Source organism: Triturus cristatus, chromosome 4_1 (genome assembly GCF_964204655.1).
Source record: "Triturus cristatus chromosome 4_1, aTriCri1.1, whole genome shotgun sequence".
NCBI lineage: Eukaryota > Metazoa > Chordata > Amphibia > Caudata > Salamandridae > Triturus > Triturus cristatus.
Genome location: NC_140585.1, coordinates 219,134,760 through 219,153,064, shown reverse-complemented (window position 1 = coordinate 219,153,064; position 18,305 = coordinate 219,134,760).

Here is an 18,305-nt window from a genome sequence, read left to right as displayed (position 1 = left end):
TGAGTCGAGTTGGGGTAGACGACTGGCAAGAAGACTGAGGATATTTGCTCAGGAGACCTTACTTTCTTTACGCTGCAGGGAATCCCAGCGATTATATATTAATCAAGAAGGATTTTTGCTGATAAGATTCAACTGCATCTATTTATCAACGTAGAATTTCAGCAATAGGCATCTCAAAGTCTGCATTAACAGTTCAGGGACAGTATGGCTGTTTTTAAACAAAATGTATGGGAATTGTTTTGACAAAGTTAAAAAATCATGGACATGTGGCCCCTATAGATCCCGTTGGCTTCCATCTCTGTTTACATGCAGATTTTCCCTGCTAGCATTTAGGTTCATGTCACCCATGCTAGGGAACAAGCAAATGAGGGGTGAGTTGTGAGGATTTCTCCCCTCATTTTAAATAGGGAGCAGACATACTGTTTGGGTCTTAGGCCTACATGTGAGAGCCGGAGGAATGGGCAGAGGACATAACCTTCAAGTATCATTGGTGGTGCAGTGGCTCCGGGACCCAGGGGTGCAAAAGGCCAACTACACCCCAATTATGTTTTTTTTAGGTCGAGCATTCGAGATCTCTTGTATAAACTTTAGTATATACTTATATGTGTATGTACTTTGTGGGCTCTGGAGATCAGCCTTAGGACTTGTCTGCTTCCCCTTAGGGACTTTTATTTCTGTTCAACTGCCTCTATTTAACTGTCTTGATCGAAAATTACCGTTAGAGGCCAGTAAAATACCAGAATTGCTATCTGCTTGTTCACCTGCCTCTATTTAACTGTCTTGATAGAAAACGACCAGTAGAGGTCAGTAAAATAACAGAATTGCTTTCTGCTGAGGGACTTTATTTTTTTATTTTTTTATGGCAACTGCCTCTTTTGAACTTTCTTGATAGAAAACGATAAGCAGAGGTCAGTGTGAGGAAGACCTTGGGGTACACAAACCCCGGACTGAGGCAACTTGGACACCTTACCGTTTCGACGATGATACAACATCCCTGCTGGAATTAAAGACAGACTTCTCCCTTCCGCAGGACGCGTACCGTAACCCGGAAGAGGAAACCCCGGGTGGAGGCGGACCGGAAGTGACGACCAACCAATCCACAACGCGGGATCCAGGTCACGGAGGGCAGAAAAGCGGGACTGTGAACAGCGAAGGTGTGTCAGCCCGGAAGAGGAGTCCAGAAGCAGGAGACGCGGACTACGGGAGAGACGCCAAGACACCGTGAGACGCCGCCGGAAGCATTGAAGACGGGACCGCTGACGAGGAAGACCACGAGGCTCCTGAAACCTGGTCGGAAGACTGGTGGATCCCGGAGGGCGCACAAGCCGCCACAACTCAGGAGAGTTGTGGCTTTTAGGGGTACGTGGCTGAACAAAGGTGGGAGGGTGGGAACAAGCATAGAAGGAGGGTAAAACCACAGAAGAAACGTTTTGTTTTGGTGATTACTTCTCCACTTCGTTCTTGACTCTTTTGTCTTCAGGCCACGGCCATTAATCCCCTCTCCTAGCCCCTGAAACAACCCCCCCCTCAACCGCACTCCTCTTCCCCAGGAAAGAGCAAGACAGACGTCAGGGCATACACTGTCTATACCTAGAAAAGAAATCCGACGGGCAGTGACCATTTAAAAACATAGTTAGTTTTTTTGTTGTTGATTTTCTTTTACCTCACACCTTTAAAAGAAAGACCACCGATTGTGTGTATTCCCCTTACTTATGCTCTTGGTGTGGTGACGGTAGACTAAAATGTCGCAATGAGACATTGACCGCTTCTTCTCATTTGTTTTCTTTTCTGAGTGTATTCCGGGACCACGTCTTCGTTCCACCATGGCCCAACAGCTGAACCTCTAACGAAGAACCACCCAGGAAGATGTTCGTGAAGTTCCCTATACCAGAAGAGAACTTATTGAACTGTTTTGTTCCTCAAGAATATCCTCTGCTCAACCCCTTTCTTACTCTCGCCACCCCAAAATAAATATCCCAATATTCACCCTATACGGCCTCCTCGCTTCTGTTTCCGACCGTCCCTCCGACAGTCAGTAAGATACCAGAATCACTTTAGCATTCTCTAGATTCCAGTTCATAGAAAATGTCTTCCACGAGCACCCGTAGACAATAATATTTTTTTCAAATCTTGTATTTTTAGTGATATGACCTCCAAAGGCCCTAATTTTATGTTAAAAAAAGAGCTTTGGACTATACCATTTCCAGCTGAAAGGGAATATTTCTCTCCATGTGATCCCATACCTGGCGTGCCACACAGTTTGGTGCTTACATTCCCTCCATGTTAAAGAACAGTAGATGTTTTAGCACCCAGGCTAATGTGCTGCATAGCTAAATACATATAAGGTCCCAAAGGTGACACCAAGTGCATTGCAAATGCTTGTTTACTATTGTTCCTAGCTTGCATTGCATTTGGGTCCACTGCACACTTGCAATGTCAAACTTGTTTTGGGTCTTGGAGCAATGGCCCAAGGGAGGGGAATATTGATGCAGAGGAGAAACCTTAGCTTGGACCTCAAAGAATTAACAGGGGGGGACGGGGCATGACAGGGGCCATTTTTGTTCAACAAAGGGCAGACTGCAGATCCCAGACCTATCTCTCTCTCGTACTGCTAGCCCTACTTTTGCCTCGCTCTTCCTGTCCTCGCCTGTTGTGCTTTCTCCCTGACCCTAGTACCTCTTCTCTTCTTGTGTCTCCCTCCTCTGGGATCTCCTGATTGACCTGCTGTTGCTGTGACCACTTGTGCTCCTGTCCGACTCTTTTTGTGCCTTCTCCACTAGCTACCCCTTTGTGCCTCTTCTTTCTTATGCTTCCTGTACTTTTGATCTTTATTTGACTGTTGTGCCGTCTCTTTTTCACCTTTTTTGGACTTTTGTGACTGTTTTTCACGCTCCTCTTCCACTTCTTCTGTAGCTGCTCTGCCCATTTCCTGCCTCCAGGCAAGCCCAGCCAGCCGTCACCCAGTGCCTCTCCCTCCTCCCAAGACCTATTTAATGAAGGCCGCATTGCAACCCCATTGAGCAGGTCCCAGACCCATCTCACCTTCGTGCTCCATATTGTTCTTCTTGCCTTTGCTTGCTGTGCCTTCTCCCTGACCCTAGTATCTCCTCTCTTCTTGTTCCTTCTTCCTCTGCGAACTGCTGATTGTGCTGCTGTTGCTGCGACCACTTGTGCTTCCCCACTCCTTTTGTGCCGTTTGCTTCAGCTACCAATTTGTGCTTCTTCGTCCTTTTTGCCTCCTGTGCCTTTTCTCTTTATTTGCTTGTTGTGCTTTCTCTTTTCTCCTTTTTTGGCCTTTTGTTGTTTTCCCACTCTTTTCCTGCTAGTTTTTCTGCCACTCCACTCTACCCATTTATCATCTCCCTCCAAGCTCTGCACACCGCCACCCATCGCCCCTTCCTTCTCCTAGGACCTACTTAATGGAGGCAGCAGTGCGGACACGCTGCTGGCGCACCAAAGGTGCACCAAAGGCAAGCCCGTCTGCACAGTCCACACCTGAATCATGCCCAGTGCCAGGAACCCTGGTTCCAGCCATCCCGCAGCTACACCGCCACCGCCCTCCTTGCCCTGAACACCGGACACCTAAACGAGCACTGCTGCTGCACCGCACTCTACGGTAGGGATGTTTTCCTGCACCAGCTGGACCTTCTCTTGCACTGGCACACCCCCATCATGCAGCAGAGCTCCACGCTGACCTCTTGACACACCGCACAGTCAGAGGACAAACCAGGTCCACTACTTACTCTTCAGCATGCGCTCAATGTACAAGCACTCCATGTCCGGTTCTTGGTCCAACGACAGAGAGTCCAATATCCACGGGAGCGAAGATTATATCTATTCGCTCTCACAGGGTCCAATCCCCTATAGGTATAGACACACTACAGGAAGACATAGACCCCCCAGAGAGCGAAGAGACCAGAAAGGACCACCAGGTCTTTTACCGAGGTGTCAGGCAAGGGTGTCAGGGTTCCTACAGGGAGACAGAAAACAAAAAGGAATTTGTAAGTCTTAATCCCTCGTGACCACCCACACAGTATTCCTTACATTCTATGCCTTCTCATACTCACATAACCAGACCTGGAGAATGTGGACTGAAGGACTCTTCTTGTGCAAAGGAAACGAAGGAGTACTCAAAACATGAAGAACCTGCGCCTCTCTGTGAAACCAGTGCGAAGAGGACAGTCTAGAAATCAGATGGGGGTCTTTGGAAGTATCACTCCCACTCAACGAAGGATGCCTACAGCGTCTTACAATGCGCTGTTTGTAGTGTTCATCCACAAGATAGGTATATACAATAGTCCTTTCTCCTTGTCGATGCTGTGCTTTACACTGCGAGGCTCTGATAATTAAAGAAATAGGACTGTCTGTCCAGGTGAGGCTTCGAGCCTTTTAATCCAGTCATAAATGATATGGGACGTTGTGGGGCCAAACAAGAGGGCGTTATGGTGGATTTCAGCACGAGTCTCCAATTATAACGCCTACCAGCGTTTGCAGCAATCGTTAGTTCAACAGCGCTTCCCGGCGCTGGGGCAATAGGAGAATCACTTAGCGCTTTTCCAGCGCTGACGAAAAAGGCAGGTAAGACAGCAGCGCTTCCTCGCGCTAGCGGCAAGAGACAGTACACGAGCGCGATTCCAGCGCGCGTGTAAAACAAAGGTCCGGAAAGTCTTCGATTCCGCAAGCCGCTCAACTCACGGTACTCAGGCTCACGGTGAATAGTTCAGGTTCCCTCGATTTGGCTCAGCAAACAAAGCAGAGGAATGACGCGTAGCCGGTCCGGGAAGGATCCAAACAGGAAAAGGGGGCGTGGTCCTAATGCAGGAAGTAAGGCCAAGCACTCGTGGTTGTGAGCAGGCAGCCTATATGCCGGCAGCAGTCACATGATCTATTGTAATGCAGCATGGGAAGGCATACAAGGTACTCCCTCTGGCAAAGCATTCTGGGATTTGGAGTTTTCCTGCGCTTTGCAGACAAAAAGGGTACAGGAAGCGCGACCTCTAACAGTTCTCCCCCCTAACGGTCTAATCACAGGTCTGGGTTTGGAGGGATACAAGGCGTGAAATCTCCTGACTAAGACTGGGGCGTGTACATTCTCTGCAGGTTCCCATGTTCTGTCTTCGGGAGAATACCCCACCCAATCTATTAGGTATTGTAACCTTCCTCGATGTCTGCGAGAATCAACAATGCGTCTGACTTCAAACTCTTGCTCACCGTTCACAGTGATGGGAGGAGGTGGAGGCTCCGGACTAGAGGGAGGGATGAAGGGTTTAAGGAGAGAAATGTGAAAAACGGGGTGTATATGCATGTCCGTTGGGAGATCGAGTTTCACGGCTACCAGATTAATTATCCGAGTTATGGGGAAAGGTCCTATATACCTGGGCCAGAATTTACGCGGTCCTGTTAGTCTGAGGTTTTTCGTGGATAACCATACTTGATCCCCCTCAGAGTAGACAGGAGCCGGGCGCCTATGTTTGTCCGCCTGTTCTTTCATGTGTTGTTTGCTTTCGAGTAATTCTCTAGTAGCTTCTTCCCATATGGATTTAAGGATCTTGTGGTGTTCATGTACTGCAGGAATGTTTAGCATTTCAGGGGGTAGATTTACTCCATTCACTGGTTATAGTACTCAATAAACATCTCAAAAACTGTTCAAGAGTTTGGTTTGTCCTCTCCGTTTGTCCATCCGTTTGCGGATGATAAGCGGACGAGAGTCTGTGATCTATATGAAGTGTCTTACAGAGTCCTTGCCAGAATTTAGAGATGAATTGGGGTCCTCGGTCTGACATAATGACCGAGGGTAAACCATGCAATTTCACTACGTTGTCGATGAAGATGTCAATGAGTTCAGTGGCTCGTGGAAGTCTTTTAAGAGGAATAAAATGTGCCATTTTGGATAGCATATCAACCACCACCAGGATAGTTGTATACCCTCTACTCGTAGGTAAATCAGTGATAAAATCCATACTGATAGTGGACCAGGGACACTCAGGGACAGGTAAAGGTCGTAACAGACCAGCGGGAGCACAATGCATGGATTTCTGTTGTGCACAGGTGGAACAGGCTTTGCAAAATTCAGAGATGTCATGATGCATATCTTTCCACCAGAACCACCGTTGACAAGTTTGACGAGTCTTGTCACTTCCGGGATGTGCAGCCAGGGGTAAAGTATGACACCATTTCAATACTAGTGAACGAGTTTCAGGTGGGGGAATGAACAGCCTTCCTTCATGATAAAACAAGCCGTTCACTACGGTATTCAATGGCTCTGCTAACCATGTCTCTTGCCCTAACTTTTTATACTCAAGTTCTAATCGGGCAAGAAAGGAGTCAGACGTCACCTCCTCGTGTGTTTCCAAAGCAACGATCTTGTTTTCTGGAATGATGGGCACGGGTTCTTCCTCCATGATACTGAGCTCTTTTCCTAACCGGGATAAAGCGTCTGCTTTTCCATGCCTTGCACCCGGCCGAAAGGTGATAATAAAGTCGTATTCACAGAAGAAAGACACCCATCTCATCTGTCTGGGGGTGAGGGCCCTAGCGGATTGAAAGAATTGTAGATTTCGGTGGTCAGAATAGATCGTAATAGTATGGGGTGACCCTAATAAATAATGCCTCCACTCCTGAAAAGCCATCTTTATGGCTAACAATTCTTGTTCCCCGATCGTGTAGTTCTGTTCTGCTTGTGAGAGAGTCTTTGAGAAATATGCCACGGGATGGAGAGTACCTGAACTCCTGTCGCGCTGCGACAATACTCCCCCCACTGCATATTGAGAGGCATCCGCTTCTACAAAATAAGGTAGGGTCTCATCGGCGTGTCTGATTATGGGGGCAGAGGTAAATCTGTCTTTTAAGGCCTGGAAAGCCGCTTCAGTGGTGTTATCCCAGTCAAACTGCACTCCTTTCTTTAGCAGTCTAGTAATAGGAGACACTAATTCAGAGAAGTGGTGTATGAATCTTCTATATAAATTAGCGAATCCTAAAAAAGATTGTATTTCTCTCACGGTCTTGGGGCTGTTCCAATTTTTGATAGCAGCGTCCTTAGCTGGGTCCATATGAATCCCCTCTGGCGAGATAACAAAACCCAAGAAGTCAACCTTTCGTATGTGAAACAAACATTTGTCCAATTTGGCAAACAGATGGTGTTCTTGCAACCGTTGCAGTATTAGCCTCACATGCTCTACATGGTCTTGCTCATTTTGTGAATAGATTAGGATATCATCAATATAGACGATGCCAAAGAGATCTAAATAATCTCGTAAGATTTAATTCACAAAAAATTGGAATGCTGCTGGAGCATTACAGAGGCCAAACGGCATCACACAGTATTCGTATAAACCGAATTTGGTACAGAAAGCCGTTTTCCACTCATCTCCTTCTCTTACTCTGATCAAGTGGTACGCACCTCTGAGATCTAGTTTGGTGAATATTTTCGCCTTACGTACTTGATCCAAGAGAGTGGAGATGAGTGGAAGAGGGTATTTGTTTTTTACCGTAGCTTTATTTAATGCACGGTAATCCAGGCATGCTCTCAATCCTCCTTCTCGTTTGGGGATGAAGAAAATAGGTGAGGAGACAGGGGAGGTAGAATGTCGAATAAAACCTTTCTTCAACATCTCCTTCAAGTAGTCATAAAGATATTTAGTCCCAGGTTCAGTCAACGCGTACACTCGACTGATGGGCAGTTCAGCTCCAGGAATTAAATCAATCCTGTAATCATATGCTCGATGCGGTGGTAGGGCTGTCGCCTTCACCTCATCGAATACACTAGCAAAGTCTTGGTATTCAGCAGGCAGACTCGTGGAGTAGGAGGACGCTGTAGCGCAACATAAAGGCGTTTGCCAAAGCGCAGTTTCTCTGTAACAGTGTAGTGTGCAAAAAGAAGACCTTAACGTTACTGTTCTAGAGACCCAATCTATATGGGGATTGTGTTGTTGCAAGCACGGTACTCCTAATATGGCCCCAAACGTGGGAGTATCGATGAGATCGAAAGAGATTACCTCTGAGTGTCCGTTGTCACACACCATGATAATATCTGGAGTATGATGTTTAATCAACCCCGATGACAACTCTGACCCATCCACTGCTCGAACCCTTTCGGGATGTGGTTTTGTGATAAATTGCAACCCAAGGGCTTTAGCTACCGTTATATCTAGAAAATTCCCAGTAGCTCCAGAATCTAGTAAAATAGCCATAGATTTTCTATGTTGAGAGGGCAGAATAAAGACCATCGAAATGATAAAATGTTTGGGCACAGGAGACAAGTGGTTAGAGACAGACTGCGAGATCTGAGACACTGAAGAACTTGGGAAATCGATCTCTAAACTTACCAAGTCTTTCAGTTTTCCGAAACAGAAACTGCCCCGGATTTGTTTATGATACTACTACCTAATTTTTTAGGCTTCACGGGGCATTCTCTGGCAAAATGCCCTCCCTTACCACAGTAGAGGCATAAATTCAAACGTCTTCGTTTTTCTCTTTCTTCAGCAGTTAAAGGGCCTCTGACCCCCCCGATCTGCATCGGTTCACTCGAATCCTTGGGATCTTTTTTGTCAGGCCTTGAAAGAAAAAGACGTGGGTATTCTCCTTTTGTCTTCTCTCCCTTCCTTTCTGTCAGCCTATGGTCCAATTTGACCACTAAATCAATAAAGGACGCACAGTCTTCGGGAGGATCTACAATCTGAGACAGAATGTCTTTTAAGTCATCTCTTAACCCCCTATAAAATAGGGAAGTTCTTTTCTCTTCAGGCCACTGTGTCTCAGTGACTAACCTGTTGAACGTGGTTATGTACGTAAGAAGATCCTTCGTACCTTGTTTCAGGTTCAGTAACTCGTTGTCGCTGGCCTGCAATATAAGAATGGCGAGCAAATAAACTCCGCATCCTTTCCTTGAAATGGGCTAAATTATAGAGAACCGGATCGTCGTTGTCCACTAACGGTACTGCCCAAAGGCCTGCATTCTCACTCAGATACGATATGATGAATGCTACTTTGGCGGCATCATCGGGGAACGCAGCAGCTCGACAAAGGAACTGGAGATGGCACTGGTTCATGAAGACTGCATATTTAGTGCTATCCCCATTAAACCGTTCAGGCATGGCCAAGGGAGTATGGGGTGGAGTGACAACAGTTACATTAACCAGGGCAGACGTGGCAGCAGGAGGCACGGATGTGTCTGGGGATGGGAGGTGAAAATGACCTGGCTGAATATAACTACGTTCTGTTTGGGAAGTGTTCCTGTTCCTACAGTCTCTAACAATGTGTGTGTTTTTAATATCACTAATTCTGTTACCAAACGCTGATTTTCTCCCCTTAAAGCTCTAAGTTCTGACTGTAAGGTGACTACGGTACTCGCTAATTCAGACAGGGTAATGTCAGGGTTTTCAAGGCGCAAAGGTTCTACACGGGACGCATCATATGAAGCGCCTTGATCCATCTTCGCTCAGAGGATGTTAAAAAACTACGTGGGCTTGGCCTTTCGGTCCGGTTCTTGGTCCAACAACAGAGAGTCCAATATCCACGGGAGCGAAGATAATATCTATTCGCTCTCACAGGGTCCAATCCCCTATAGGTATAGACACACTACAGGAAGACATAGACCCCCCAGAGAGCGACGAGACCAGAAAGGACCACCAGGTCTTTTACGGAGGTGTCAGGCAAGGGTGTCAGGGTTCCTACAGGGAGACAGAAAACAAAAAGGAATTCGTAAGTCTTAATCCCTCGTGACCACCCACACAGTATTCCTTACATTCTATGCCTTCTCATACTCACATAACCAGACCTGGAGAATGTGGACTGAAGGACTCTTCTTGTGCAAAGGAAATGAAGGAGTACTCAAAACATGAAGAACCTGTGATGCAGATTGGGGTGTACAAAATCTCCCTACTTCCACGGATAGAGTAATTTCACAGTTACACGCACATACACTCACCATACACTAGGGCCCATTTCACTAACATACATTCAAATACTCTACCAGCATTGAACCTGTGGAAAGAAACCTTCTAAAACTCCTAAACCCCACATCTACACCGAGGTCGATAAGACCTAGCTATTGCAATTGTCATAATCTAAACAATCTATACATCAATAATCAAATAGAGTACTCAATAATTGACAAGAAATAATCACCAACACCGTATTTAAAATTATGATTCTTTATCTAAAATTAGTCAAAAGAAATTAATCAGAATAAATCATTTTCTCATAATTACCTATTCTAGCTAAATGTCAGAATGGGTCATCAGGACAAGTCTCTCAGTAGAAATCGCCCAAGTCACCGTCCTCACAGCATCGATCCTCACCAACGCAGGTTTGGGAAGAAAATGGCAAAGTGGCAAAAACCCTCTCTAGGCTAACAATTTTTATAATATTTTAGACAAAAGAAAGCAACAAAAAGTATTCATCGCATCCGCTGAACCTCTGAGCAAAGCGAGAAGGAAAGGATGTCGCATCGCTACATTTGGAAAATCTCCGCTCAGGAAAATCACAAAAATAAAAAAAACAGAACAGGAACCAAAAATAAAAATGTATCTCTTTACAGTCCACATTTCCTCAGCGATGACACAATGCTCAGAGTTCTTTCTTAACAGTTCCTTTGTCCTCCAAGGCTGTCCAATACAGCTGGAAACCTGACCAGAACTGCTGCTGACCTCACGGAAAGTTTTAACCAGGCAAGGACTGTGATCAAATGTGTTCAGCAAGGCCTTCTCATCACAAATTCTCACTCGAGGCCAGGCTGCAAACGGCGGACATTTTTGGTTAGGCCAAAATGGACCATCTTAATTAAAAGAGACAAAAACAACGTTACCACAGCATAGTGATTGAACAGTGTTAACCCCACTAATACCCTTATGTGTATGTAATTATCTAGCTTTAGCAACACAGAAAAGCATTAATTCAAAAGCGTTTCGTGCTTAAAATAAACAGCACACAGCAACGTTTATTTAATAAAACATGCACATTGTTAAATAGCAATACAAAAGCGTTCCCACGTGTCGGTTTTCTTCTCATTAGTATGTTGGTAAGTTTAAACACACACTTACACAAAACAAATAATTATTAATTAATGATTATTAATTTTAATCATGACAAATAGACAAACCAGAGCTTCAAAACCCTATAGATTTTCATTAGAAAATCCTGCTCCAGCAATCCACCCTTTGGTGATTTTATTACCAAATAACCCAAAAAAACAATTTAGTGAAATTTAGTCCCATTTTAGGAGAAATTTGAAATGTCTTTTTCCTCCTTACACAACACTACACACCAGACACTCTTTCATCATCCCTCTTTGTTTCTAAATAGACACTTCCCCTTAATTCTTCTAATTCAATTTCTTGTGGTTCTCTTTTCAACCTCTTAGTTCTCTTTTCATTGTTTCTTTTAATTAATTTCTTTTTCGCTCCCCTGTTTTTACAACACAAACACACCAATTTCAATATCAATAAAGCAACAATTATACAAGTTAAAGGAAACAATATCTTACCTATAATAGTACTACCTATTTTTGCAATAAAACTCTTAACAGCTATCACCTTATTAGCTATTTTAGTCCAGATACTTTCAGCTTCAAGTGGTACCAATTCTTCATGCAAATCAGTAATATTTTTGATATAGACCTTCAGGTCTTTGCTTTCGTCTGGAATGTAAGTGCAACAATGTTGAACTTTCAGCATTCCACAAACTCCACCCTCCTTAGCCAATAGAATATCAAGACATAGCACGCACGGCAATTAGTTCCGTATTCACCAAAAGAAACCCTCCAGCGGTATTTGTCGATAAGCGATCCACCACTGTTGACAGTTTCCGAATCCCATTAGCATTTAAAGAAATTCCCACTGCTGGAATTAAAGCTCCAAAAATGTCACCCACAATTTCAGACCAAGTCTCCCTCTTGAAGCGCATTAGTAAATTAATATGTTCTACATCTTCTATTCTATCTATATGAAAAATCTTTGGAAAAACCAGGCCCACATAACACGTGCCATACCAATGGTCAGGCAACTTGTAATAAGCCTTGTTCCCACAAACATAATACACTCCTGGAAAAATTGTATCTTCTCCACCTCTGAAACCCCATCCTGTTGCAATGAAGTATGTATCATGACATTCACTAGTCCCAACAAAATATGTATCATATTGGGATTTCCCTCTTGTAATGCACAGCTTACCCTTCTGTGGTGCATCTAAAGCTAAAGTTGGACTAGCTCCATTTCTCAATTCTTTTCCCATCTCAATGTCCCAAATTGTCTCACTCACTTTATATTTCCCTGCCTTTTCATGCATACTCAATCTCCTTTCCTCCACCATGTTCAGGAAAGCTTTCTCCTCTTCTTCCAAACTACAAGTTAAATTATTCTTAAAAATGTAATCTAATGTTAATTCTTCTTTCTCAATAAAAATCTCACCAAAAATGTTAGCTTCTTTAGCTGGATTCAGCTCTTTGTTCATTGGCAAGTGCCCAAAAATACTATCTTTGTTAGACATCTTATAATCTATTTTCCCTAACAAATAAAAAACACTACTTAATACACTACAAGAAATTCCATACGTAGCTGGTAGATGGTGATACGTAACACCCTCTGAAACGGATGCAGGTAATTGCATACAAACGTAGCAATCCCTTACTTCCATTGTTTTCACATATTCGTATAACAACTTTGAAAAAACATTACTAGAAAAATCATTAATTGACCTATCTTTATGCATGTAAGTATTACTAATTCTAGTTGGAACTACTTTTTGCAAATTCTTCTCTACATTAGTCTCATTCTCAGTATGTATTTCAAATGTACCTATTGAAACTCTAAATGTAACTAATAAAGCTAAAATACCCCATAGTAGCATTAATAATCCAGTACAGCAGCAGCACATTCTACACCATCTTCTTAAGAAGGCACATCTACTTTGATTATTCTCTATGTTAGCCATTTTACTACTTTGACCTTGTCTTTTGACTTAGCCTCTACTACTCCACTACTGTAATTTCTCAAACTTTGGATTACTTCTGTAACGCCCTGAACGTCTCAGGATCGTTTAACAGACACGACAATGAGGACGCAACCACTTGTGAACGGTTAGTTCTTTTAATGAAGGCAAATAAAATACAAAGAACAAACAAAAGTTATAGTCACTGGAATCCTCCAGGCTAAGTACGTTACCAGCCCACAGCACGGATGGTCCTAACCGTCCTCTGCATATACGCCGATCCCGGCGTATGCCAACAGAGGGCAGAAATGAATTGGCCGACAATGCCAATCGGTAGGCTGTGAGGGGCACGAAGAGTGTTGGGGAGAATCGAGGAGTCAGGGAAACACCCAGCCGGGGTCTCTACCTGAAGGGAGCAGCCGCTCAACCTCTTCCTCAGACTGCACCGGGACGCGGAGTCACCTCCTGGTGATGCGTCACCGATACCCCAATCACAAGCAAGAAGACTGAACCGAGAGCAGCCGCTCGATCGATCCTGTGGACTTCCGAGTCTGTAACGCGGCAAACACCTCCTGGTGTGCGTTACAGCTGGCAGTCCCTGTGTCTCTGGTCGGGCTGGGAGTTACGACTCCAACCAGCAAAAGCGCCACTGCGCTTGGACTCAGCCGAGTCAAAAAGCGAAGCTCAATGGTTGACCGGTAGAGCTTCCGGGTCCTTCACAGGTGACGATGGGGCAAGACACGGCCCAGGGAGTAACGACTCGACCTACCTCCGTTCTTGCCTTACTGGAGCACCACTCCGGAACACTGCTCTTCACGAAGCAGGTACGTCGGTGTAAACACATTATCCGACAGCCTTGTACCTCCCGGTTCCTCCCTTTATAGGGCGTGTTTTCCTTGAGTTATGTAACAGCTCTCCTGTTTACATAAGGGCGTGTTTCCCTTGAGTTATGTAACAGCTCTCCTGTTTACATAAGGGCGTGTTTCCCTGTTTCCCTTGAGTTATGTAACAGCTCTCCTGTTTACATAAGGGCGTGTTTCCCTTGTATGACAGGAATTCTTGACAGTACATCCTCCCTCTCAGCGGCTCCCCACGGGTCCAGCGCTGGCAGGAAAACGCCGATGGAACAAGGAGACCAAGCGCGGAGCATGAACCCCTTCAGCCGGTTCCCATGAATGCTCCTCCGGGCCATAGCCTTTCCACGCAACCAGGTACCACAGCTTCCCCCTGCGCCATTTGGACGCCCGTATGCCCGACACTTCATACTCCACCTCCGACTCCACGCATACCGGCCTGGGTGTCCCAGACGGCTTGGAGGGTGCTGGTTTGAGCAATGATACATGAAAGACAGGGTGTATCCGCAATGACTGGGGCAAGCACACCTTCACGTTCACGGGACCCATACACTTGGTAATTCGATAGGGGCCCATGTACTTGGGATGGAACACACTGTTCTTTCGAAACCTCATGTTTCTTGTGGATATCCAGACGTAGTCTCCAGTGCGGTACAGTGGCCCGGGCCTTCTCTTCCTATCTGCCGCAGCCTTGTATCTTCTCTTGGCCTCTATTAGGACAGCCCTTGAGCGCATCAACGTGTCTTTTATGTGTGCCACCCTGTCCGCTGTAGCGGGAATCTTGTCCTCTCTGAACGGATGTAGAAATGGCAAGAACCTGGGATGTTGGCCATAGTTGCTATAGAACGGAGATGACTGTGTGGAGCTGTGAGTGGCGTTGTTATAGGCTATCTCTGCAACCCATAGCAAGTCGACCCATTCTTCCCTGCCCTGGTCCACAAAACATCGCAGATACTGTTTGAGCGTTTGGTTCAGGCGCTCGGTTTGGCCGTCCGTTTGAGGGTGGTAGCTGGTGGACAGGGCGGTCTTAACATGCAGCGCAGTGCACCAAGTCTTCCAGAATTGCGCAGTAAACTGCGACCCCCGGTCCGACACGATCACCCCAGGTAATCCATGCAGTCGTACCACATTCTTTAGGAGTAGTGACGCCAATTCCCCGGCCGTAGGGACTCTCTTGCAGGGGATGAAGTGCCCCATTTTCGTCAAGTAATCCACCACCACCAGTATTGCCGTCATCCCCTGGTCTACCGGTAGGCCCACCACGAAGTCCAGTGATATGCTATCCCATGGTCTATCCGGGGTCGGAAGTGGATGTAAGAGCCCTTGGGTTCGGCCATGGTCGGCCTTCATGGTAGCACACGTAGGACACTCCTGTCCCCACCTCCTGACATCCACTCTCATGGTTGGCCACCAGAAATGCCGTCCCATGCTAGCCACCGTTTTTTCAAAGCCCAAATGACCTGCGCATGGAGAGTCATGGCACCAGATGAATGCTTGTTTCCTTAGCCTAGGCGTGGGTATTAATAGGCACCTGCCCTTCAGGGGTATCCCGTCCTTCAGCTGCCATTCTCTGTGACTGAGGAGCCACCTCCGCCATGCGAATGACCTGATCCCTCTCTTTATTCCCCTCAGGAAAGTATCCGGTTGGATAACCCCCAATACCATCCTCGGGGAAATGATGGAACGCTCGGTTGCAGGCAATGGTTCCTTAACTGCAGATTGACGGGACAGGGCGTCCGCCTTCCGGTTTTCCGTCCCCGGCCGATATGTGATGCGGAAGTTGAACCCCGCAAAGAAGATCATCCACCGCAGCTGCCTGGGAGAAAGGTGTCTAGTGGCCGTCATGAACTGTAGGTTCCGATGGTCCGTGTACACCGATACCACATGTCTTGCCCCCATCAACCAATGCCTCCATTCGGTGAAGGCGTCCTTGATTGCGAGAAGCTCCTTCTCCGCAATATGGTAGTTGCGTTCGGCGTCGTTGAGTTTGCGGGACATGTACGCAACGGGATGAAGCACCCCTGTGTCGTGGTTGCGTTGGGACAAGATAGCCCCCAGCGCCACATCCGACGCGTCCGCTTCCACCACGTAGGGGAGATCCGGATCGGGGTGAGCCAACACCGGCGCCTTACCAAAGGCGCTTTTTAGGGCCTCAAAGGCTTTGTTCGCTTCAGGGGACCAGACAAACTCCTTGGACTTCCTCAGTAGCTGTGTGATTGGGGCCACCACTCCTGAAAATCCATCTATAAACCGCCTGTAAAAGTTGGCGAAGCCAATGAAACTTTGGACGTCCTTCACGCTTTGGGGCACCGGCCATTCTTTCACCGCCTTGATCTTTCGTTCTGCCATCTCCTGTCCCTCTGGACTCAGCATCACTCCGAGGAATTCCACGGATGTGACGTGGAAGTCACACTTGCTGAGTTTACAAAACAGCATGTTTTCCCTCAGCTTTTGGAGCACAGCTTTGACGTGGTGTACGTGCTCCTCCACACTGGACGAATAGATGAGGATGTCGTCGATATATACGACCACGTAGATATCCAACTCCTCTCTGAATACCTCATTCAAAAAGTACTGAAAGGCTGCCGGGGCGTTGCACAGACCGAACGGCATGACGAGGTACTCAAAAAGGCCGAACCTGGTCTTAAAGGCGGTCTTCCACTCGTCTCCGTCCCTCATGCGCACCAGATGGTATGCCCCTTTCAAATCCAACTTGGTGTAGATACGAGCTTTCTTGACCTGTTCCAGAAGTACACTGATGAGAGGCAAGGGGTACCGATTTTTTATGGTTATCGCATTCAATGCCCTAAAGTCCACACAGGCTCTCAGCTCCCCATTAGCCTTCGGGATGAAGAAGAGTGGCGAGGCGGCCGGAGACTTGGACGGGCGGATGAATCCTAGCTTGAGGAGTTTATCCAGGTAACCCCGGAGATGCACGTTTTCAGGCTCCGTCAGGGCATACAGCCTGCCGCTGGGAACGCTGGCCCCTGGCACCAGGTCGATCTGGCAGTCAAACTGTCTATGTGGTGGTAGCACTTCCGCCTTCACCTCATCAAATACATCCTCAAAACTGTGATAAGCCTGGGGGAGAGCCACATCTTTTTCTGCCGCTGTAGCCACCGTCTGACTCCCGCTCTCATCTGCGTCAAGGGATTCCGTTCTTATTCCACAATGCAGGATGCAATACGGTGACGTCATTTCGATGCGATGTGTTGGCCAATCCACAAAGGGGTTGTGTTTCTGTAGCCACGGCAATCCCAATATGACGCCATATTGGGGCGCTCGGATGATGTTAAAATCGATTTGTTCCAAATGGTTCCTCCCATATCTCATCGGAAGGACCCCCGTGTGCTGTCCGATGGGCCCCGTCACCAATCGCCTTCCGTCTACCGCATAGACGTCTTCGGGTACTGCTTTGGGAAGAAGCACTAGCCCTAGCCTGCATGCCTCGTTGTGGTCCATAAACATGCCAGTGGCCCCTGAATCCACCATGGCCACAACAGGTATCCACTGGTCATGCACTCCCACGTGCACCGTGATAAACAGGTGTCGTTGTCCCTTAGTGACCGAGTTGGAAAGTGAAGGGATGGATGAGTGACTCCGAGATGCCCCTTCTCTGGTCTTGGAGTCCTCTAGTTTTCCGCCGGTATGTCCACCACGGCTGTTACCGACCGGTTGGCCCGATAACGTGACGTCTTCGGTTTGGCAGGGCATTCACGTACGTAGTGGCCTTTTTTGCCACAATATAGGCACAATCCTTGTTTACGGCGTGACTCTTTCTCCGTGGCTGTGAGGCTCGCTCGTATTGCGCTGATGTCCATGGGTTCTCCCTTGGATGCGGTGGAAGTTTCAGGACTTCCCACCGTCACATAGGATGGAAGGGATTTTCCTTTTCTCCCATGATCCCCCTTTCTTTCACTTAGCCTATGTTCCAGCCGTAATACCAGGTTGATAAGGCCCTCACATGTCTTGGGTTGAGGGTCAATATGAGCCACGGCGTCCTTGAGCTCATCGCACAGCCCTTGATGGAAGAGCGCCGTCTGTTTAGCAACAGGCCACTTGGTTTCCGCAACCAGCCTTCGGAACGCGTTGAGATACTGCACCAGGTCGTTGGATCCCTGTCTCAACTCAAGCATTTCACAGTCCGCCGTGTACGAGTCAGCCCTTCTGTCAAATACCTTCAGGAATTCCTCGCGAAAAGCACCCCAATCACATAAGAGGGGGTCGTCCCTGCTCACCAGAGGTACGGCCCATTGTGCCGCGTTTCCAGCCAAATAGGATATAAGGAAAGCCACACGAGCCTGACTCGTGGGGAACGCCTTTGGTTTGCACGATAAATGTAGCGCCACTTGTGTGAGGAATACCTGCACTGTGTTAGGATCCCCACTGTACCTCTCTGGTGTTGCCAAGGGGATGGCTACCGGCATTTCCACTACTACCGCAGGGGTCTGGTTCGTGAGGGAGGTGCTGGGCGTGAGCGGGTCCAATTGGATAGCATCCAGTCTGGCTTTTACATCGGCTGTTTCT